Source organism: Vicugna pacos, chromosome 6 (assembly GCF_048564905.1).
Source record: "Vicugna pacos chromosome 6, VicPac4, whole genome shotgun sequence".
NCBI lineage: Eukaryota > Metazoa > Chordata > Mammalia > Artiodactyla > Camelidae > Vicugna > Vicugna pacos.
This window is the reverse complement of record NC_132992.1, coordinates 78,903,523-78,928,736: the sequence shown is the minus strand read 5'-3', so window position 1 is coordinate 78,928,736 and position 25,214 is coordinate 78,903,523.

Genomic DNA, 25,214 nt, shown 5'->3' with positions numbered 1-25,214 from the left:
GTCCTGAGGGCTTGAGCCAATATGAGTTTGTTACCTGAAGGCATGACAAAATGAGCCCACTAGAGTTTGTGGACATTACTTAGCACAAATGTGCAGTTTATCCTCAAGAATTTATGTAAAAGAAGTCTATTTGGTTTGTGTGAATGTTTATTTCACCCCAAATATGATGGCTCTAGTTTTGGTGTGGAAAAAGTAAATAAATGGTTCATTCAGAACTGAGATTTTGCCAATGGAGAAGGTGATGTCTGAAGACGTGATTATAATGATGGAAAATGTCAACTATGTTGGAAAAGGATATAAGTGAAGCCAGGAGTGAGAAATGAATAGTGGGATGGAGAATCATGGATTCGATCTGTTGATATGCCAAATGGTTTTGGCAATGGAGGTAAATGAGCAATCTAATCCAAAGTATAGAAAATGCTGGTTGCAAAGTGGAGTACCTAAAATTAAGAATGCAAATATGCTTGGTTTTCTGATATAGTAAATCTAGGGCATAATCATGGGAATTTTTAGCCAAAATTGATTGGTTTTGGAGAAGAAGATGCCAAGACTCTGATAGGTAGGTTTTGAGTGCTTTATTCATGAGGGGGTTGGTGTTCCTGAAAACAATTAAAGGATATTCAGTGGAAAAGAAGATGGGAGCCAAAAACTGAAATCTACAAGGAAGGGGAGTGATTAACACACAGTAAATGACGGCAACTAAGAGAAGACAGGGAGGATAGTGTACCTTTGTGGAATTAATTTCAAGTAAACATTTTACTGAGCAAGAGGAAAGAAAAGTATTGACCTAAAATCAAAATGGATCTCAACCTTACTTATGAAAGAAAATAGTCCTCTATTTAAGGGAAAACTAGGTTCCAGTTAGGGCAAACTTTCAGAAGAGATAGTTCTGGGAAGGTGCTGAATTTACAGGAGTGTCCTGAAAAACAAACCAGGAAGTCCAGAGCATGTGTTGAAAGGATGTGTCGGAGAAAAAAGGCAGCCCCTAATGGTTTAGATTGGAAAGTGAATAGAGCTCTAGAGGAATGCAAAGAGGAGAGGGCCAGTTCCTTACCCTCTAAAACAAGGATAGGGAGTCAGAACTAGTATGCAAACTCCAAATATCTTCTTTGGCATCACAGAAGCCTAAACCGTTCAGTTCCTGACGCTTCCAACCTCGCGGATGTGTTATGAAGCTGCAGCTTTTGCGGGGATGCTTTAAATGACCTTCTTGATGCTTTAAATCTAGGCTATAATGATAAATATTTAACACATTTCAGCAACATGTAACTCTTTTGTATTGTTTTCCTGTGTGTGTGTGTGTATATATATTTTTTTTCAAATTTCAATTATATAATACAGTGTTATCAACTATAGTCACCATGTTATGCTTCAGATCCTCAGACCTTATTTTTAATTTAACTAAAAGTTTGTACCCTTTAATCAACCTCTCCTGATTTCTCACATTCCCAGGCCCTGGTAACCACTTTTTTCCCCCCCTAAGATTACACATAGAAGTGATACCATGTAGTGTTTTTCCTTTTTCGGTTTGACTTATTTCACTTAGTGTAACACCCTTTAGGGTGCATCCATGTTGTTGCAAACGGCAAATATCCTTCTCACTTGTGTCTGAAAAATATTCCTAAATAAATAAATGTTTATGTGTGTGTGTATATATGTATGTGTGTGTGTGTGTGTGTGTATAGACACACACACACACATATGTATACATCACATCTTCTTTACCCATTTATTTGTTGAGGAACTCTTAGGTTGTTTTCATATCCAGGCAAATGTGAATAATTCGGCAGCAAACAGGGGAGGGCAGCTATCCCTTCAGCAATGTTTTTGTTTCCTTTGGGAATTGGGATTCCTGGATCATAAGGTAGTTCTATTTAATTTTTTTGTGTGGAAACTTCACACTATTTTCCATAGTGGCTGCACCAGTTACATTCTCGTCAAGAGTGCGCAGCACTTCCTTTTTTCCCACATCCTTGCTAGCACTTGTTATCTGCTGTCTTTTTCATAATAGCCATTCTACCTGTGATACCTCATGTGATTTAATTTTGCTTAACGTTTCCCTGATGATTAGTGATGTTGAACACCATTTCATATACCTATTGGCCATTTGTAGGTCTTCTTCAGAAAAATGTCTGTTCAATTCTTCTGCCTATTTTTTAAACCTGCTTTATGTGTGTGTGTGTGTGAGTTCTTTAAATATTTAGGTATTAACGTCTTATTGAATACATGATTTGCAGATTTTTTTTTTCACTTTATAGTTTGCCTTTTAATTTGTGAGTGGATTCCTTTGCTGTGAAGGAGCTTTTTGGTTTCATGTAGTCTGACTTGTTCATTTTTCCTTTTGTTGCTTTTGCATTTGGTGTCAAATCCAAAAACTCCTTGCCAAGACTGGTGTCAAGGAGATTACCAGTATGTTTTCTTCTAGGAGTTTTGAAGTATCAGGTAATAAATTTAATTCTTTAATTCATTTTGAGTTAACTTTTGTGTATGGTGTGAAAAGGGAGTCCAATTTCATCATTTTGTGTGTGGATATCAGTTTTCCCAGCATCATTTATTGAAGAGACTGTCCTTTCGTTATTATGTATTCTTGGTGCCTTTAATGAAAATTAGTTGACTATGTGCATGCATAGATTTATCTTTGGGATCTCCATTACCTTCCATTTTTATATGTCTGTTTTTATGCCAATACCATACTATTTTGATTACTGTATATAGCTTTGTAATATAGTTTGAAATCAGGATGTGAAATACCTACAGATTTGTTCTTTCTCAAGTTTGCTTTGGCTATTAGTGGTATTTTTGTGGTTTCATACAAATACTAGGATTGTCTTCCTAGTTCTCTGAAAAGTGCCATTTTGGTAGGGATTGCATTGAATCTTTTGATTACTTTGGGTACTATGGGCATTTTAACAATATGATTCTTTTAGAGTATTGAATATCTTTCCACTTAGTTTTGTCTTCTTCAGTTTATTCATCAATATCTTATAGTTTTCAGTGTACAAACCTTTTTGATTAAATTAATTCTTAGGTATTTCATTTTCTTATTGCAATTGTAAATGGAATTTTTTCTTCATTTCTCTTTCTGATACTTTGTTGTTAGTTTGTAGAAATGCAACATATTTTTGTGTATTAATTTTGTATCCAGGAACTTTACTGAATTAGTTTACTAGTTCTAATAATATTTTGGTGGTGTCCTTAGGATTTTTTGTATAAAGTATTGTATCATCTTCAGTAACAGTTTTACTTATACCTTTACGTTTTGAATTTCTTTTATTTATTTTTCTCGTCTGATTGCTGTGACTAGAACAGCCAGTGCTATGTTGAATAAACGTGGTGAGAGTGAGCATCCTTATCTTGTTCCTGATCTTAGAGGAAATGGTTTTAGCTTTTAACCATTGAGTGTGATGTTGCTGTGGGCTTGTCATATATGGCCTTTATTATTTTGAAATATGTTCTCACTATACTATTTGTTGAGAATTGTTATCATGCAAAAATTTTGAATTTTGTCAAATGCTTTTTCTACATTTATTGAGATGGTCATATGATTTTTATCCTTTATTTTGTTAATATAGTGTATCACACTGATTGATTTGCAAATTTTGAACCATCTTGGCATCTTTAGAATAAAACCTAATTGATCATGGTGTATAATCCTCTTAATATATTGTTGGATTTTGTTTTATTATTGTGGAATTAGTTGTGATGTTTCTTCTTTCACTATACTTTTATTTATTTAACACCCCTCTGTTTTTCTTTTTCATCTTTTTTTTTTGGTAAATCTAGCTAAACGTTTGTCTATTTTGTTTATTTTTTCAAATAACCAGCTTTTAGTTTCATTAATCTGTTTTTATTGTCTTTTTAGTCTTTATTTAATGTATTTTCACTCTAGTCTTTGTTATTTCCTTCCTTCTACTATCTTTGGGCTTAATTTGTTCTGCTTTTTTCTAGTTCCTGTAGGTGTTAAGTTAGATTGCTTGTTTGAGATTTTTTTTATTTTTTGATGTAGGTGTTTATTACTCTGAACTTTCCTCTTAGAACTGCTTTTGCTGGATCCCGTAAGTTTTGGTGTGTTGTATTTCCATTTCCATTTGTCTCAAGGCATTGTTTGATATCTTCTTTGACCCATTCGTTGTTCAGTAGCATGTTGTTTAATTTTTATATATCTGTGAATTTTCCAGCTTTCTTCTAGTAAATAATTGACTTCTAGTTTTATACATTGTGGTTGGAAGAGATGCTTGATATGATTTTAATCTTCTTAAGTTTATCAATACTCCTTTTGTGGACTAATATATGACTTATCCTAGAGAATGTTCCATTTGCACCTAAGAAGATTGCATATTCTTCTGCTATTTGATGAAATGTTCTCTAAATGTTGGTTGAGTCCATCTGGTCTAACGCAAAGCTTAAGTCCAATGTTTCATTGTTAACTTTATGTCACAATTATCTATCCATTGTTGAAAGTAGAATATTTAAGTCCCCTACTGTTACTGCATTCCTGTCGATTTCTCCCTTCAGTCTTGTTTATTTAATCCATTCAGTCACCATATGTCTTTTGATTGCAGAATTTAGTCAGTTCACACTTGGAGTAATTATCGATAGATATGGACTTAGTATTGCCTTTTATTTAATTATTTTCCAGCTGCTTTGGAATTCCTTTGTTCATTTCTTTTCTTTTGTTCTGTTTCTTTGTGATTTGGAAATTCTGCAGTGGTATGCTTACATTCCTTTATTTTTGAACTTCGTGTAGCTACTGTAGTTTTTTGCTTTGTGTTTAACATGAGGCTTGCACAAGACATTTTATAACAGTCTATTTTAAGTTAATAAAAACTCAACTTTGAATACATACTAATGCTCTACAGTTTTACTCTCTCCTCCTCCACATCTTGTTTTTGATGTCTCAACTTACATCTTTTTATCTTGTGTATTCATTAAAAATTACTGTAATTACCATTATTTTTAAGATTTTATGTATTTCTATTTAATTCTGAGTGTAGACATATTTGTTATATATTGTTACTACTTATTTCATATAGTATTAATTTAATACTATAAAATAGATATATATTCCTAAAATGTTCTTATTTGAATATGTGTTTTATAAGGTAACACATCATTTTTTATCTTCACTTTTATGAGGATGCTATACAAATCTACAGAAATGAGAAAATTTGTAATGTTTGAACTCTCATTCAATAGATATTTCAAGCTTTGACATAATTTGGCTTTCAAGCTAATTTATAATGCACATGGAATGCAAATTTTTGGCATGTTATCTGGACTTATGCAAATGACGTTTTCATAGCAGTCTATTCTTTGGAGATACTTGTAGTTTCAATAGGAAAGAGTTGAATAGGTTTTTTTTTTTCCAAAATTTCTTATTTTATACTACTGTGTGACACCAGATTTTAAATGATACTCTAAATTCATTTTCACTGTCATTTAATTTTTTTATTTTTATTTTAAGTAGTTTAAGTTACATTATAAAAAGTTGTCTCCCTTTTAATATCATCACATTAACTCTTTTGAAGTTAATTACATCACTTAGTAGAAACTTCACGTGTCACTTCGTAGTATTTTTTTATGTAAAACTCATGCACTTCAAAGTACAGAGATAATTTGTTTTTTATGTACTATATGGTCGTGGAAATGAAATCACAGGGATATTAAATCACATCTAAAATATGGCAGAGCTGGGACCACTCTCTAGAATTCTGGGTTAAAAGAACTATTTTTTCACTATCACACAATGCCACCTGCTTGTTTACTCTATTTTGAAAAGTGCTTATTCATTTTTTTCTCTTAATACATTATTTAAGGTAAATGGCCTATTCTAAGAAATGTGACTTCAAAAGGATCATATACAAAACATCTGTATTTGGCACACTGTCTGCAGAATAAATTCACTAGGTTTAAACTTTTAAAGTTTCCAGACAAGAAAAAAAAAATGCTAGGATAAATTATGGACTTAAAATGAGAAAGTCGTGCAGTGTGAGCCACCATGACTCTGATGAGGTCATGAGGAAGAAGTGGGTGCCATGTTTGGCCACACTAAAGTGAATGGGTCTTGTGCCAACCTGCGATGCTTACACATTCTCCTTAAAATGTTGTGGTTAACTTTTCCAAAGAATGTGAAAGTTGATTTAAGTAAGTTTCCAGAAACTGAACTGTTTATCCCAACCTTCTCCAGAAAGCTTTGATATGTAAATCAATTTGGAAACAAAGATATTTTTGTCTCTTAATGTTTCCATCCTCAATGTGTGTTAGATGGCAACCTTGGAATTATTTCCCTTGATCTAAGAAATAGGTCTAATGCAGATATTTTGAAGGTCAGTTTGAGATGACGAGATTTAATTCAATCCAACCAACGTGAAACACATTTGCCTTATTCTGGGAATATTAAATCGCAGAATCCGAGAGCAGACATGTGGTGGTTCAAAACCCTGTATGACACTGCAACCCAGGTCAAGTCAGTGGGCTTTTTGGAGCCTTGGGTTTATGACTTATGAAATGGGGATAATCACAATTATCTTCTGGGTTTTGAGGAATTAGAAGTCACACACATGAAGCAGCTAATCCAATTCTGTCTTAGAGTGAGGACCGAACCATGGGTAGTCACTGATTTGGTTACTTTTGCATTTCAAAACATTATTAAATGGGTCAGGATAATGTTTCTTTCTAGATATACTATGAGGATTAAAAGGCATAATCCCCCCCCAAAACAAAAAATAAATAAAAAGCTTAGAGTGCAGTAACAAAATAAATGATTTTAATACAATATGGTTGTTTTTATGGGGTTGTTTGAAGTCTGGCCGCTAACTGGCCAATAATACTTTTTCACTCCCTTTCTTCCAGTGAGAATGACATTTAGCCAGTACACACCAGGAAGGTGCTGTTGCTTTATGTGGCTGATGGCTGTTCTGATTGGTTAGCTCCTCTGTCTTATAGGCTGTTAGATTCCAAACATCACCACTAACCTCATGCCATATTGTGTATGTATTAAAACAAAAGATGCAAGGATTTTCTGACAGATGTCAAAATAATGCAGATTGTGTTCTTGTTCTAAATACATTTTTCTTCCTTTGACTACAACGTCTCATTCACATCTCTTGATAAGTGTAGGAATTGTGAGTATTCTCAGAAATTGACCTTCTCTAAAATAGACATAGATAAATGTTATCAGACCTTTATCCATCAAAAAACAAAAAAAAAGTTTTCTCCTGACCTTGATGGGAAGGTGTCTCGATCAGGCTGAATTTAATCTTAGCAGGTTTTTCCCCCATTCTGCCTTGTAAAATGCTTACCATATGACCAACAGCTGTGTTACTTATTAAACAAACAGATCTTACTAGAAGCATCAGCACTGGCATTTTAAAATAAACAATTAAATGAAAAGTTTGACAAAATAAGAGGGAAATCCTATGGAGTTTTAGAAAAAGCATCTTTCATCCATTCTAGCCAGCCTTTAATTTTCATAGATGTCAGCGATCATTGGTTTTCTGTGCCTATTAGTTACTGTTTATCAACAGAATATAAAGTGTTATGATTACTGATCCTTTTCATTCCTAATCCCACACTGAAGCTGTCCTATTGATTAATGATAGTTAAATTTGGCAGGGGGAGAAATCTCAGACACCCAAACAAGGCCACAGGATATTTACTCCAGAAGTAGTATATTGTCAGTTCAGCTATAACGATACACGTGTGTTACTAAAAATTTCTGCACAGTGCAAAAGCACACAACAAAATCCTGTGAGTTTATAAGAAAAATGCAGCTGTGATGTAGAACCCAAACATAACAATGAAGCATTAAAAAAATTAAGACCTTAATAAAAATGATAATGAACATGCACTAAATGGTTAAGAAACAGATAATTAGTACAATAAATATGGCACCTTACTTTGTAAAGGACCTGAAACTTGCTTGTGGAAGTGCATTTGGGCAGGGTTGTGGTTCATGAGTTATTGTGAAGATATAGAAGGATTATTCAAAATTAGATGGAAAATCCTAACACCAGATGTGAATGGGTGTGGCTCATAGAAGTTTGAGGTGTGTGAGATTGGTCTGTTCCCTTGTGCTGGGTTTAGCAGGGTACCATTTTCTGTGTTCATGTAAGTGTTTCTCATGGATTAAATTGTATATAAGTACACGTGAGTTTTCCGTTATGCTCAAATTGTTCCCTAATAAGTCAAAGCATTAGAATAAAATCTGTTTTCAAAACAATCATTGCAGGAGAACTGCTGTATAATCATTTCATGAATCTGATTTCTGAAAAGTGAACAGTTTAAATGTATCCACTTTGAATAATGTTTCTGATGTCCTGAGAACGTCCCTACATTGGCCTTGGAGAACGTCATTAAGCCCCCGGGCATTGAATCAGATGGATTTGAATATGATTCCAGCTTCACCTGTTTGATTTTGAACAAACATTCTTAACCTCTTTAAGTTCATTTTCTTAAGCTGTGAAATAATGATGAAAAACTCTGTCTCATAGAGTTACTGTAATGATTCAAAGATAAAATGTGTGCAACCTCCTTAGAGAATGACTCACATATAAAAGAGTCAGTAAGTGATAGTTGCTTGGAATGTTCAAATCAAATAATATACCATTATGTTACTCAAATGCTGAGTGTATTGTATTATTATTATTTGAATGTAAATCTCAGTGATTCTTTAAAATGAATCTTTTTAAGGTTCCTATTTGTACATGTATGTATGTGTATGTACACACACACACACACATACATATATATATGTATACATATTTCTTCTTAGAATTAAGAATGCCTGATTTTAGGATATATGTTCCTTTCATTACTAGGCACTCTACACATGAATGGGTATGCATTTTTTTGATGCTGAAAATTTGCAGTTATTTTGTTGGGTGCGTGGAAATTGTGGTTATTGGATCATTCGATTCCTCATCTTTCTGGCTTTAACATTACAGAGTTGATGGAAGGTTTTTTCCCCAGAAGTGGTTGTAAAAGTAATCCTGAGTGGGCAACTTGAGAAGCGTCTGTGTTTATTTCTTTTCAGGGTGAAAACCTTGTCAATGAGAGGAATCATGAGCCATTCCGTGGCTAGGAGACTAAAGATTATCTTTGGAGAAAGTTAAGCATGTTGGTAATAGAGAGAATCGTGGAGGATTTTCCACAGAACTGTAAGAGGGAAGTAAAACTTAGCATTAGGGACAAGACCCATTTGCTTTAGTCACCCTGTCCTATTGGCAACACAAAGTTCTGTTTAGCCTGAAACTTTGAGACAGTTTATTCACCGACCCTTTTGTTAGGGTTCACGTCCTTAATGTTGTCCGTTACCCGAATACTTGATTATTTCCACTTATGACCAATATTAGATGGGGCTGATCCCTTAACTCCTTTTGGGTCCCCGCCTGTCTGCTTCTTCTCTCTTCTTTTCTTCTAAGCCCTTCTTCCCTTTATGTATTTAAACATTCAGAGGCTTTGCAATATTACAGAATAATGAAAGAAAACCTCTGCTCGACTCCACTGCTTATTTCACGTCATGTGATTGCTCTTCTTCCTTCCACTGCCATCACGTTTTTCCATGATTAATCTGCACTCACTGCTGCTACCTTCTGTCATCCGTGCCCCTTTTAAACCCCTGCTATCTAAATCCCCAGCCCATCATTCTCTCGATCCTTCAGATCTTTCAGAGACCTCAAATGGCTTTCTTCTTGCTAATTCCAATGACTTTTCTCCCTCTTCATAGTCTTAATCTCTGGCATATTTCATGTCACTTAACTGTACATCTTCCTTGAGAGCTTTAATACTACTGTATATTGGATTTCAGTCTTCCCATCTAACTATTGCCTTGGTTTTAAGCATTCTGTCTTCTTAAAAAATTCTGCTTTATGTATCAAAATGTATCTACTTCATAGATCCAATTAAATCCTAAAAAACTGAAATTATTACTTGAAATATTGATATTGCAGGAATATCTAATATATAGGGTTTTTTTTTTTTGTAAATTGTGCTCAAATGGCAAGGTTTTAGTGCAGTATGAATTGAAGAAAACAGGAATATCTTATCTTCTCATATATACCAGATAGTAATATCAGATACCTTAGAGAGTTTTTGGAAGCATTAAGTTATCTGGGTTAATGTCTGCAAAGTGCTTAAATCAATACTCAACACATTGTTGGTACATATATTTTCAAGTGTTAACAGTTGATTTTTGTGAATAAAATGTGTATGAAACTTACCATGGCACAAAATCTAGTCCTTTCTCATTTTTATTTAAGCATTTTTTTCCATAACTCATACTGATTTGGTATTAGGAAATACCCACATTTTTTTTTCCTTTTTAATACTATGTACTATTTCTATATCTGGTTTCAGTTTTTTGTGTGTATGTTTTTCCATTAATAAACACAGAACTGACTCCTTCCTAGTCTAAATAAAAGGCAAGGCTGAAGGAAAGCACCTAATCATGGATTTCAACATGTGTGGCCAACTTTTTCTATGACAAACCAGTTTCCCACATTTTGAATCAAAGTGCTTTATCCTAAATTGTTAATAGCGGTTTTCAACTTATTGCACACTCTGCAAATAGTTTGCATCTGTAGTATATATCATTTAGAGCAGTTAAAACCATTGATTTAGTTTTCAAAGAACTTTATTTTTTAAATATTGTGCTTATAAATAGCAACATTAGACTTAAACTTATTAAATAGACAGTTGTATCATTATTTCAAGATATTATGGTACGTGGGTGGGGTCAGAGGTCTTTTTACACCATGTGCTAGATTGTGAACCCCTTTTTATTTACCTGCTTTTATAAAAATGTCTTAAATCTTTATTTCCCATCAAAGTTTCATCTGTAGATATCATCACTTTAGGTTATTTCTCTGTAGGATATTTTATGCACTACACTGCATATGTCCATTTCTACCTTGCTTAAATTACCCTGTGATATTATGGTCAGCTCTGAGCATCATACAATTAGAGTGGTGCGGAATTACTAAAATACCACCTTATCTGGTAAAGAAAAGATCTAGATGTTGAGAATGCTAAATAAAACATCAAATAAGGACAGAAGAAAACAGAAACAATCTTTATTCTGGGAAAGAAAAGAAGGAACACATATAATAGCTCTTTCCCCGTGTTTGAACAACTGCCAGTTGGGGGGAAGAATAGATTTGGATTTATGTTATGTTGTTCCAGAAGACAGAGATGTAAATAGCAGGAAGCAAGCTATCCTTAACACTCACAATTGAAAGAAAGGAATACATTTGCTGGAGAAATAGTAAATACAACAGGAATTGGAATGGCAACTTTTCAGTGAGGTTGTGCAAAGCTTTTAGGAAAAGTTTCAAAGTAACTTTCAAAAGTTTCAACGGATAGTTTCAAAATAACTTTCAGAAGTCTTGCCCGTTGTGCTTGGAACAGTGCTTTAAAGTTATTATTACTCTTCTCAAAAGATATTCAATCTGAGATTTTAGTCACTAATATAGGAGGGACCTAAATGACTTAAGTTCTCTGAAATATGATCCCATGATAGCACCCAACCCCAGCGTAAACAGCCCCTGATATAATTGAACTTTTTTAATTTCACATCTTGCCTAAATCATCTTTCCTCTGGTCTCAACAAGTTTGGGAATGGAAATCAGTGTCTCATTGGTTTTCTTCAAAACACCATCACACAAGCAATTTCTGTGAGTAGCAGTTTTGCCTGAATAACTGGAGAGTGAGAGCCATTTCATGTCATGTAAACTGAATACTAGCATCCCTATTTTTAAAAAGAGGTTCAAGAGTGTTGCGACTCTCCAATGATCACCTTCCTCTTCAAACACAAGCCTTTCTGCCACAGAGTTCACCCGCTGTTTTTCCTCTGATAAGAGCTTTTCTTGCAACCGAATCACCTCCCTACATTATGCAAGGTGACTTATCTCTCTGCTCACTACTCAACTTTAGGGGACTACATACTCAAATCTCGTCAATATATACATATATATATATATATTAATCTGTATATATATACAGATTAATATATACTCTGGGTCTCACCTTTTCCCAGGACAGCTTTTCAAATTTCACACCTAATCTCTTCCTCTTCCAATGCTGTATATAATGGGAAAGAAATGATACAAATATTTCACGTGACATTATACGTGACGGTAATGTTCTCACTTCTCAACAAATCACTTACACATCCAGGGGAGATCGGTCTATGTGATATTTCTTAAAATATTTTACATATTAACTTTCATATATTGGTATCCCCCCCCTGCCCCCCGTCTGGAATAAACCAATACTGTATCTATCCAAGTTCTATTCAACTTTCAAGCTTGAACAAGTTCCATGTTTTCCATAAAATCATTCAAATCACTCCATCCCATATTAAGCCATATTTTTTTCTGAAAACATAGAGCCTATTCTTCTATTTTAAAAAAGTTTTTCTCTATTTATTAATACTATATCTTCAAGTCCTCTTTGAGGACTGACACTAAATACTGTGTTCAAGTACGTGTGTGTGAGTATTCCCAAAATATTGATGGCACTGCTGTTGCAAAATATTTATTTCTGGACTGCCTGGCTTGAATAGAGCTGAGTGGTCCCTTGACATTTCCTTTAATTAGTTTAATTTTTAAAAGTCAGCTGCAGGAGGCATTTACAAATTTTTAATAAAAATTGAAGTCTAGGCTTAACTGTCAAAATAGAGGCCATAGATCCCAGGAGACACAACACTTTGATTTCAGATCTACCTAAAACTGGTAATTTTTGGCAGTTGGAAGATCAGTCTTTCTAATGTTACATTTTCCACTCGTACTTAACAAGCATGATACATAGACACATTTTAATAACACACTTTCAACTTTGTCATATACAGAGAAGCATCCACAAGATTCATAAGAATGAGTTATGGGACTGATTGCTACCATTAATATTTTCTTTCTTATGCCCATGTACTTCACAACATTTGGATTTGATTAACTCTGCATCCCTAAGATTCAAGTAAGTTTTTCTCTACCTGAATCACTTCTATCTTCTTTCCTTCCTTCCTTCCTTCCTTCCTTCCTTCATACTCAGTTTACAGTGCTGTGTCAGTTTCTGGTGTACAACATAGTAGTTCAGTCATCCATTTACATCATATATTCATTTTCATATTCTTTTTCATTATAGGTTACTATAAGATATTAAATATGGTTCCCTGTGCTATACAATATAAACTTGTCATTTATCTATTTTGTATATAGCAGTTAGTATTTGCAAATCTAGAACTCCCAATTTATCTCTTCCTACCTCTTTCCCCTGCTGGTAACCATAAGTTTGTCCATATCTGAGTCTGTTTCTGTTTTGTAAATAAGTTCATTTGTCTTTTTTTTAGACACCACATATAAGTGATATCATATGGTCTTTTTCTTTTTCTTTCTGGCTTACTTCACTTAGAATGACAATCTCCAGTCCCATCCATGTTGCTGCAAATGTCATTATCTTTTTTATTGATGAGTAGTATTCCATTGTATAAATATACCACAACTTCCTTATCCAGTCATCTGTCAATGGACATTTATTCTGTTTCCATGTCTTAACTATTATAAATAGCACTGCTATGAGCATTGGGGGGCATGTATCTTTTCAAATTAGAGTTCCCTCTGGATATATGCCCAAGAGTGGGATTGCTGGTCATATGGTAAGTCTACTTTTAGTTTTTTGAGGAATCTCTGTACTGTTTTCTGTAATGGATGTGCCAAACTACGTCTCTACCAGCAGTGTAGGAGGGTTCCTTTTCTCCACAGCCTCCCCAGCATTTATCGTTCATGCACTTTTGAATGATGGCCATTCTGACTGGTATGAGGTGATACCTTATTGTAGTTTTGATTTGCATTTCTCTGATAATTAGTGATATTAAGCATTTTTTCCTGTTCCTTTTGGCCATTTGGATGTTTTCACTGGAAAATTGCTTATTTAGGCCTTCTGCCCATTTTTGGATTGGGTTGTTTGTTTTTTTCTTATTAATTTGTATGGCTGTTTATATATTCTGGAAATTAAGCCCTTATCAGTTTCATCTTTTGCAAATATTTTCTCCCATTTCATAGATTTTTTGTTTTGTTTTGTTTATGGTTTTCTTTGCTGTGCAAAAGCTTATAAGCTTAGCTCTCATTTGTTTATTTTTGTTTTTATTTCTATTGCCTGGGTAGACTGCCACAAGAGAACATTGTTAAGATTTATGTCAAAGAATATTTTGACTGTTTTCTTCTAAGAGGTTTATAATGTCTTGTTTTATGTTTAAATATTTTAGCCATTTTGAGTTTATTTTTGTGTATGGTGTGAGGGAGAATTCTAACTTCATTGATTTACATGCTGCTGTCCAGTTTTCCCAACATCGTTTACTGAAGAGACTGTCTTTACTCCATTGTATGTTCTTGCCTTCTTTGTCAAAGATTAATTGACCAAAAGTTTGTGGATTTATTTCCCAGAAATAATCCATATGTCTGTTTTTGTACTAATAACATGCTGTTTTTATTACTGTAGCTCTATAGTATTTTCTGAAATCTGGGAGGATTATTCCTCTAGCTTCATTCTTTTTCTTCAATATTGCTTTGAAAATTCTGATATTTCATGATACCATATAAGTTTTAGGATTGTTTGTTCTAGTTCAGTGAAAAATGTCCTGGATAATTTGATAGGGGTTGCATTAAATCTGTAGATTGCTTTGGGTAGTATGGCTATTTTAACAATATTAATTCTTCCAATCCATGAGCATGGGATATCTTTCCATTTCTTTAAGTCGTTTGTAATTTCCTTACTCAGTGTTTTGTAGTTCTCTGTGTATAATTCTTTCACTCCTTTGGTCAGATTTATTCCTAGATATTTTATTTTTTGGATGCGATTTTAGCAGAGATTGTTTCTTTACTTTCCTTTTCTGATATTTCATTGTTAGAGTAAAGAGGTGACATTGATTTCTATATGTTAATCTTATATCCTGCTACCTTGCCAATTCTTTTATTAGCTCTAGTAGTTTTTGTGTGGAGCCTTTAGAGTTTTTCGTATATAGCATAATGTCATCTGTATATAGTGACAGTTTTACCTCCTTTCTTCCAATTTGGACCCCTTTTATTTCTTTTTCTTGTCTAATTTCTATTGCTGGGACTTCCAAGACTATCTTGAATAAAAGTGGTGAGAGTGGGCATCCTTGTCTTGTTCTGGATTAATCACATCCTAATAATTGCATTGTCATTATCTCTAGAAAAAGTCTGTTCTATGAATTATGTTATAGTCTGAACTAGAAAAATAACAGAATTTGGGTGGCATTTAGGCTTTGATCTGGATTAATTACCAATCTATAAAAAAACAGAAGTCAGCTTATAGATGAGTTAAAACACAAATGAAATAGAGAAAGCACAGCATGGTGAAAAATTGAATCAGGTAGTCAACCTTTGAAAATGATTAGGCATATGGTCTTGGATGAATCACTTTATCTCCTAGAGCTTAATTGTCTTCTTTTAACAAAATAAAAAGAGAGAGAGAGAGAGATCTTCCGGGGTCTGAATTTGAAAAATAATACCTGAAAAGCTCCTATTCTCCCATGTTTTAATTATTGTCTCATATTTTATCTATTGTAATTTTATAGCTGTTAATATTTGAGTTACTGAGAATTTAGAATATAGAATGTAGAACTGTGATAAATTGGATTTTAAAGGCAACTTTATTAGATTGGTAAAGCTATGAGCTTGTCTTCTCTATGATATTGTTTCCACACATGGTATTTAGAAATATGCACAAAACTGAGCTTGGGTCTTAGGATTTGAGAGTAATCAAAGGCAATTTCCTGAGAGAGTTGAGCTTTTAAACAATATTCATGGAAACTATAAAATTCAGTGCTATTTAAGATCTCCTTAATGTCTCTTTGTTTCTTGCTGTGTTGTAAGTCTCAGATGAATGTGAACTGTAAGAATATGACCCTATAAATGCAAGCTTTCTCCTGGGAAACCAAGACAAGCTAACTATTCATGCTAATTTTTTTCCTGCGTGTATCCATTTAAACATCTTTTAAACTTTGGCTGCAAGATGCAGTTTTGGTGTTAAAGAATCTCAACTGATTTCAAAGAAGCATTTTAAGTCAGCATCTTTTGTCCTCTTGACTGAGAGAATCAGGTTAAATATTTACAATAGCACTATTAAGACTGTAAAATTTACATGAGTTCTACTCTTTGAAACTTTTCAGGCTACGTTTCAGACTGTAGTGAGAGAGAAGACAAAGACTCGAGAATAACCCCTCAGAACAGTTATTTTCTGGAGAACATCTATTGCATTGCCTTTAGATAAAACATTTGAATTAGGGAACACTTCAGAATAATTAGCATCGGTGAAATATGGATCATTTCAAATTAGATGACCCTAAAAGCGGTAGTTGCTCTAAATATTAATGAAAACTTTCTCCATATTTTAAATAAATGCCATTCTATGATTTCTTCTCATTGTCTTTTCCCCCAACCCTACGAAGGCTAAACATTCTTTACCTTCAGGTAAATATTAGAAAGTTGTGAACATTCTTTCTTATTTTGAAACTTTGAAACTTTTGAATAAAGTCAGCAAGCTATTTCATCTTTCTAATCAAGCACCTGCTTTCTAAGCAAGAGATTACCAAAAAATAGCAACAAAGTGAAATTTTGTTGGAAGTAGTATATATAATCAGTGTATATATAGACAGAATCATTGAAAATCTCATTCTGACTCAAATGTTAACTGTTGTTAGTTCAATCATTTATTTATTCATTTATTCAGCATCTATTAAAAACTCTAAAGTCAAGGATTTTTCTTAGGATGCATAGAAATAAAAAATGACTGAACACATTCTCAGTCCTTGAGAAACTTACATTTTACTGGGGAAGAAAGGCAATTTCCAAACTAGACTGCAGTATAACATGGTAAATGATGATTTATCAATAAAGATCCATGAGTGTGAGACCATGAAGACATGATACTGCTGGAAAAGAAAACACATCTGCCAATGGACACATGAATGAGAATGCTCAGGAAGTTCCCTGGAGAGAAACTTGCTATTACTGTCATTTTAGAGACTAGGACATCTATACTAAGTTTTTCTTAGCAGGGCTGGAGAAATTGTTGAGGCAGTATCTTCTAGTGAAAGTTTTTGAATTGTCTTTTTCTGGATAAACAAGAACGTTATAGAATTGGAGTACTTCTTTGCAATTATACAGTTTGAAAGGGATCAAAGCAATAGAAAAGTGACAAGCTATGTTAGAGAAACCATAATAAAAGAGATAGGTCTGCAAAGAAAAACTGAGCACTTGTGAAAGTTGTGTGAAAACTTTTAGTTCTTTAAACCCACTCCTTTGAGATACCCCTTAAGTTTACTTTAAAAGAAAAAAATAATTTAACCAAAGAAGTGAAATAAATAATAATTGCGTAAATAGTTAAAAACATATTTCTTAAAATGTGATTAACTTAATTAGAAATATATGATTACAATGAAATCTTGGAGCAGAAATAAAACATACAGTACTTTTAGTCCAAAACTTAAAGATTATAGGTAGAAAACTTAAAACCATAGCAGTAAACATATTTGGCCAAATATAAAAATCAAGTACATGAATGGAATGCCTTAAAGCTGTGTGATAGGAAACATGAAACTAGTATTAATTACTCTCAAACCATGTGTGAGGCACAAAATTTAGTCAGTTCAATCATGTAGGAAAAGAAATTCATTGGAAATAATTTTATTAATTACTTTAAATTATTGACACTTTTAAATAATATAATTCATTTTTAAGCTTTTCCAATTTTAAATTATCACTTTTTCCAGCTCATATATATTATTCTGAATTAAAAGATAAGTATGTTTATATATATACAATATTTTAAAGAAAATTAAAGACCTAAACATCTTAATATGCTATTTATGTTATAATGCATGTAGATATGCTTTCAGAAATACGCATTGACAGTTTAAGTGGAAACACAGCTAGATTTATCAAATGGCTTCCTTGTATATAAGGAAATATATATTATATATATATATATAACAGCTAATGGAAATGTTTTATATGTTTTATAAGCATCTGAGGTAAGTATAAATGGAAGCACATATTTTACAGACAATATTCACTATGTAGGTATATATATGTGTATACATATATGTGCCAATATACATATCCTCTTCCCACTAGTTGTGGCTGTGTATTTCCTTGGTAACCCTAGCTACCAAAACATCAAACATTCACTGCCAGTAGACTGTTACAAAAACACTCACAAATCGTAGTAAGTTAGGATAAAAATATGTTTTTAAAAAGTATCTAGTTATTAACATATGTAAGATTTATTAACACATGTAAGATTTAGAGAACACATGTAAGATTTATTTGACTGGGGGCATGATTATTTGTAGAACTCAATGTAATAAATAGAGTAACCAAAAAATTAAGGCAGAAAGGGGTTGATTTGTAACTCTGGACAATTATGGGTTAAAATAAAGGATAATTCAAAGATAAGCATGTTACAGCCCTACTTATTTATACAGTAGATATAATCAGATATACAGAAAGATGTCTGTAAAAGAGTGTTCACTATAGCATAAGTTTTAATAATAGAAAAATTAAAACAACCTAAATGTCTAAACTTAAGATGTTAGAATCTATGATCTTGCACCCACTTGTCAAAATACTTCTGTTTTTAAATATTCTCACTTCTAAGATCATTGATTGTCAAAAGACATATTAACAATGTGATAATAAGTAAAATAATATATAATATATAAAGTATTACATTTAAAATTATTCACATATGCATATGTTTATTTCCAATCTTTTTTCAAGAATTTATATATAAGATATAAACTGTGCTAAAGGGGATTTGCATTTTCTTATTTTTTCTATATTTTATAATGTTTAGTAATAAATATCTACTTACCTACATTTTTAAAAGTAGTTTATTTCTTTAGTTTTGTTAGTGTATCTTTGTGAATATTTTCATGTAAATGTCTAATCAACAAAAAACTGAATTATTCTGAATTATTATTCTGATTATTCTGAATAATCAACCAAAAACACAATTCTAAGTGGATTTGCATTTTGTAAAGCTTCACAGATATTTAATAATGTATATTAACTTGGCACCAGCTCTACGTGGTTCTGTTTTACAAAGGTAAGAAAGTCAAGAGCATTTTCAGCCAGGCTTACTCCCTAGAGGGCAGATGGCTCTTTGAAATGTGTTGCAGGGCCATACAGCTTTATTTTACCAAATATTAACCAAATTTATTCTTAAGTAATATAGAAATAAATATCTCGATAATTAAATTTTTACTTTTTGGGCTATGAGGCTGGACCACAACTAATATTTTTAGTGAAGAAAGACTGAATGGAGGTGTTGAGTTTTAAATGAAATTATAAGGGAACAAAAACACCTATGAGATTCATTACCAAGGCTCAATGTACAAAATTGTGCTTGATTAAATGTTTACTAATAAAGACTGGCTTGTTGTTCACCAAACTATTTCTTTTTTTTTTTCCTAAGTTAAGACATATGTTACTTCATTCACTAGTTAGTTGAAGTCATGTGAATGAGTTCTTACTAACTGAATATGACTAAATGTAATATGCATAGCTTTTAGACCTAGATGATAAGAGCTTCCGAGCAATTTTCCATTTCCTTCTGCCTGTAGGGTAGTTGAAGAGAACCCCAAGGTCTAGCGGTCAGCAGAACCCCAATATGGGAAGAACTAGTGTCTCTGAGTTATCATATTGAAGAATGCTCAATGAAGAATCACAATGAACTGTTATTTAAATGAGAATGAAATATCTTATTGTGTCAAGTCATAGGAAATTTGGGATTGTTTGTTACAACAGTTAGTCTATCTCAATCAATACGGAAAGTAGTACTTTCAATTGGAATACCGTATAACAAAAACCTAAATTACATGGTAGTGGTTTAGCTGTTGGGCAGCAACCACCCAAACACAGAATATTGCCCATAAAGGTGTCTTGTAGATAACATGGTTACTGAGTCCATAGCTCCAGGGTAAGTCATTGGATAGAATCAGACTGATGCTGTGTTTTGATTATTATTAGCTTTCCAGTTTAAAGTATAATAAGAAAGAGATGCTCCCAGGTGAGAATTATCTGATTTTTAACAAGAGATTGAAAATATGGGAAAGTCTAGAGATCGAGAGCCTTAAAGCTTTGGGGAAAAATAACAACAACAACAATTCCTTCTGAAAGGGAAATAGTAAGATATTAAACTAAAATAGATCATGAATTTCAAAGACCCAGAAAGATTCCTTGGTTAAAAAGGTCGAATATCAAATATCTGATTATGGCTGTTATCTTTCCTTCTGACCTAGCTTTAATTTCCCAAAGAGCTTCAAGATAGCCAACATTAGCTTGATTAAGTAAATTAGGTTGAAGAATTATGTCTAGAAAAGAATTGCAGGTGAAGTTATTGGAATAAGAATTGCCTGGATCAGAAGCATTCTAAGTTTTTGAAGGAACTGTATTTCAAAAAAAAAAAAAAATCAGCCCAGACTCTCTGCTCTTCCAAAAATCATCTGATTGCTCAAGCATTAAAACAATAAGTTCCAAAATCAGAGGCAAAAGTGGACTTGGTGTAGTCCAAAAAGTGGTCCCAAGGTGTAGACCATGATAGAAAGAAATTGACTGATTTTTCTTCATCATGTTTCACTTTCTCACTGGGTTCAAGGTAGCCTGCACGTCCCTTTGTCCCTTCTGTTATATACGGCAGGTTAACTGAGTCCTAGCTAATGGAGTGAGAGCAGGAGTGGTGTTCCTCACCTCCAGTGCTGGCCCGTAAATGCTGTTACATTGGTTCTCCACATTCTCTTTCCCTTTATTTCCAGTTAAGATGCAGAGTTCCAGGAGAAAGCAATAAGGCACAAGGGTATGACGAAGTCACAGATGGAAGGAGCCAGGGTCCTCAAATCACCATCAAACACCTGCACTGATGTGTTACATGAGTGAGAAACGAGCCTCCACTGTGTTAAGCCTCTGAAATTTGGGAGTTGCTTCTAAGAACACTTAGCTGAGCCAACCAAACACACTGGCTTAGTGGCCCTAACAATCCACATTGGCACTCAGTTTCAAGATAGTCACCGGTAGGATGAAGACAAATTATAATTACCCATAAGTGACTTAATTCTTATGAAAAATATGTGTCAAATTGTTAAAGGAGAAATAAAAAATAGCATAGAAAACAAGCAATAAAATGAGAAGATGGGAGGAATATCCCCAGTGAAGCATCGTGGTAAATGGCAAGAGTCATGGAAAACTGGGACTCACAGTCGACTACTGAAGGTTGGTCCAGATCTTGTCTGGAAGACAGGCCAACTGATTGACACCTAAGCCTAATGATTGATTTCCTCGGCTCAGTAGTGAACTGATTTTCTACCAAAACTGGTTTTATTTTTATTTCCATGGTGTGCTGGGTTGCTTGTGGTTCCCCACAGCCTTCCTGCTGAATTAGGGACGGCTAAGGTTGAATAAAAGGGAAAGCCTGATGCTCGGCCAAGTGAAAGATCATATATGAGAGTAAGAGTTGGATTCGGGGGAAATGAGAGGGTGGAGGGAGTGAAAAGGCTGTGTCTCTCCGACAGGATGTCGAATGAGTACGAACTACACCCATCAGCGTGGGAAATGTACGAAGAGGTGTAGCTGTTTGTACAGCTCCCTTGACGGTTGGATGGCGCCCTCTCCAATTTCCTGTTTCAGTAACTGGAAGTTAGCTGTCTTAGTCCCTGATGCGAGGTGGGAAGACAGCAGGTGCCCAGTAAACTGGAGGAGAGAGAGAGAGAAAATTTGTCCATCCCAGTTTACGGTTTGATCATGATGCTCCAATCCTCTTTTTCACGCTTAGGAGAAAGATGGCACCCATATGTGCACCCCTGTTTCGATTACAGCTGCACTTTGACAGGTAGGATTTTGGTCTTCAGAGTTTGTTTCCAGCCTGCATAACATATGACATATTCTCAATTAAAAAAAATGTGTTAATTGATTATTCTTTTAAAGAAGGCACCTCCAATAGATCTGAATGTCTTTTAGTAGTCTGCTCAAATTTAAAAATTATCACTTTTAGGACATGGTGACTGTAGCTTAACTTCAGAGGAAAATGTGAGAGGTGGTGAAGACAATGATGGAGGGCAAGTGGATGTGTGTGGAAGTGAGGAGGCTAGTTATCAAGGTGCCACAATGAAGGAAACTTCCACTTGAACTCTGCATCTGATCTTTAGCATCTTCTCTGGTTTCTCTCACCTGGATGCACCTCCTTTCGTCACATGGTGCACAACTGTGTACAGCAGTTACTCCTCATGCTTTCCATTCGTGTTACATCTTTTTTTTCCCTGTAGCTCACTCCCATAATTAGCACATCTAGCTGTTCCTCACAAATTCATTTATTCACTCATTCTTTCATTTATTTATTCGTTAATGTGTTTTGGATCCTGTGCTGCCTCCTTCACCTAATCTGACAAATTCTGGAACTTACCAGACTATATCTATATATTTGGCTGCTTTTCCCTTCTGCCCTGGCTTTCAGAAACTGTGCAGTGGTTTACCTCATCCCTCCCATTCTGTCCTGATCTATGAACGTACAAGGACTGATGTGACGCATGTGACCTGCAAGGAAAATCTTTCCTTGTATTGATGGCTGATTTTGTTAAAGGGGTACTTTTGAAAGAAGAGACAGACCCCTCCCTGACATCTAAAGTCTTTAATGATTAAATTTAATGATTCCTTACACAAGGTGTCCATCAGAGGTGGAGGACTTGGTCCTCACAGAGTGATACAATGATCATTAACTAAATACTCCTTCCACTATGGCATTGTGTAAATGCTTGAATTACATCCATTCCTCCCAATAATCCATGAGGAGATGCTCCGTTACCCCCACTTTACAGATGAGAATCACTGAGGCAGGAGAAGATAGACAGTTAGTAAGTGATGGAAATGAACTCAGACTTGAGTCTGTCTGCTATGCTGGCTTCCTGACTGTAAAACAACTATTATGTTTATATCGCTTTACAGTTTACCAGGTACTTTCCTACCTATTCTTGAATGTCACCCACAGAATAATTCTGTCCCCAAAGCACACTTGCCACTGCGTTTATAGGTGAGGGAATTGAAGGTCTGGTGTGCGATTCATCCATGGTATCATTGCCCTGGTGCAGAGATAGGGGTTTACTATTATGTCTTCATTTCTCTGCATCTCAGTCCTAAGTGCACAGAGAATTTCTAATCAAATCATGTACACACACACGTGTATAAATTCCCAGTGGCCTTACTCAAATCAAAAATTCTTCATCATTACATAAGTAGTGAATGCAAACACCAAGCTAATGAGATCTGAGCTGAGAACAAACATCGGGGCAGCTCTATATTCTGGCTGAATAAAAGCAACACAGGGAATTACAAGAGGTCCTGCCCAGAAACTTCAAAGGAAATAGGCGATCCTTATTAAGAGTTCTTAACGCATATTCATCTGGAAGCGAATGCTTGCTACGGGTATTTTCTAAGCCACGCTCAGCACATCATTGCCCACTAGTCAACCTAAGACATAAAAAAAAACAGAAATTTCAGGTGTTAAATGAGCCACCCTGGGGCACCTCTACATAGTCCCTGGGATGCAGTAAAGGAACTATATGGAATGTGACAAAGAAAATTAATTAAAATGGTCCATAAAGACCGCCAAGTTCAAACAAATTGTGGCCCCAGCACATGCCAATTCTGTAGCTGCAAGCAAGAGCTCATGAAATCCAGACAAGCGAAAGCATGTTTTTATACTTTAATGAGGAAAAGAGGTGGTCATGTTTCTTAGCTACTCAGAAATCTATTCCGGCCACCTTGCGTTTGAGAATTCTAACAGGGCAAATTTATCCAGCTCTTACAGCCCTTTCTTCAGCCAAAGCAGCAGAGGGCTTGATTCCATTCTATCTGGGAGTTTTCAATAAGAGATGAAGCTGTTGAAAATAATCACATTTCACCCATGGTCCAAAGACAGCTCACATGAGCTTTAGGGTTAGCTGTAAGAGAGTTTATTTATTTACAAGTTTCAAAAGTTCAAAAGTAAGAGAGTTTATTTATTTACAAATGTCAAAAGTCGAATTTATTACAAATGTCAGTCAGTCTCTTGCTCTTTTACTCTTTCTTTTTTTTCTTCGTAATATTTACATATTCATCTCTCAGATATGGATAGAGGATCCTTCTTTGATTTTCTGTTGGTGGACATGCAAACACTTTCTGTGGAGTTTTTCCCTTTAAGGAAAATCCCTACTACGCTTTAATCGCTTCTCTATGATTTTGTTTGTTTGTTTTGTGTTTTGGTACTTTGCTGTGGCAAAGTGAATGACAGAACTCCATGGCTACCCTATGTTTCTTCATAATCTTTTATCTTATTTTAAGCTCTTTACGAGTTTCCCTTCCCTGCTTGGGGACCTGTCTGCCCTCTGGTTCTAAACTTCCTATTTAGACGCCACAGTCAGCCTTCCATCTGCAGTTTCTTCAATTCCATTGAGGGAGGAGATATCACTGAACTGTCACGTTCAGGACTGTTTCTGTACATGAGTGAAGGCAAATTTATATCGATCCTAGTGACATGGTTTCAGAGCCAAGGAAATGGAAACATCCACATAATTTATGGCTTCTTATGTTTGGTGATAAACAGACATTTTAATTAAGTCTGAGGTTGAAGCTTTTAAAAAACCTTCTGCTTGAATTTTATCACTCACAACAAATACAGCCTTGGATGAAGGAAGAGATAAATAGCAGAATGAATCCTACACATACACATGGACTAAGGACACAGGCGCTTACACTGCTTATGTGAGATGGGGCCACGGAGTGAAATGCCAGGAAGGTCCCATCAACCCACAAAAGACATCTGTAGAAACCTTGACTATAAAAGAAGCTTTTTTTTCCCTCCCCCAGGCCAAAATTCATAAACTTTAAAAGGCACAGGTATAATAGCAATGGGAAATGAGGAGTAATTCCCATAAATATAGCTTTACCAAAGCACCTGCCCATGGAGTAATTTGTCTGTGAGCCCTTTTGGAATGACCTCATCTGATGTATTGTTGCAGAGCAGAATCAGAGTCTGGGCAGAAGTGTGAGATGAATCCACAGCCTGCGGATCCCAAGGGCTCCTTCCCCCACTGGCTGTGCACGGGTCGACCTGGGTGGCGAGCATCCGAGGCTAAAGTGGCAGAAGGCACCCAGGACCGTTTCAACAGC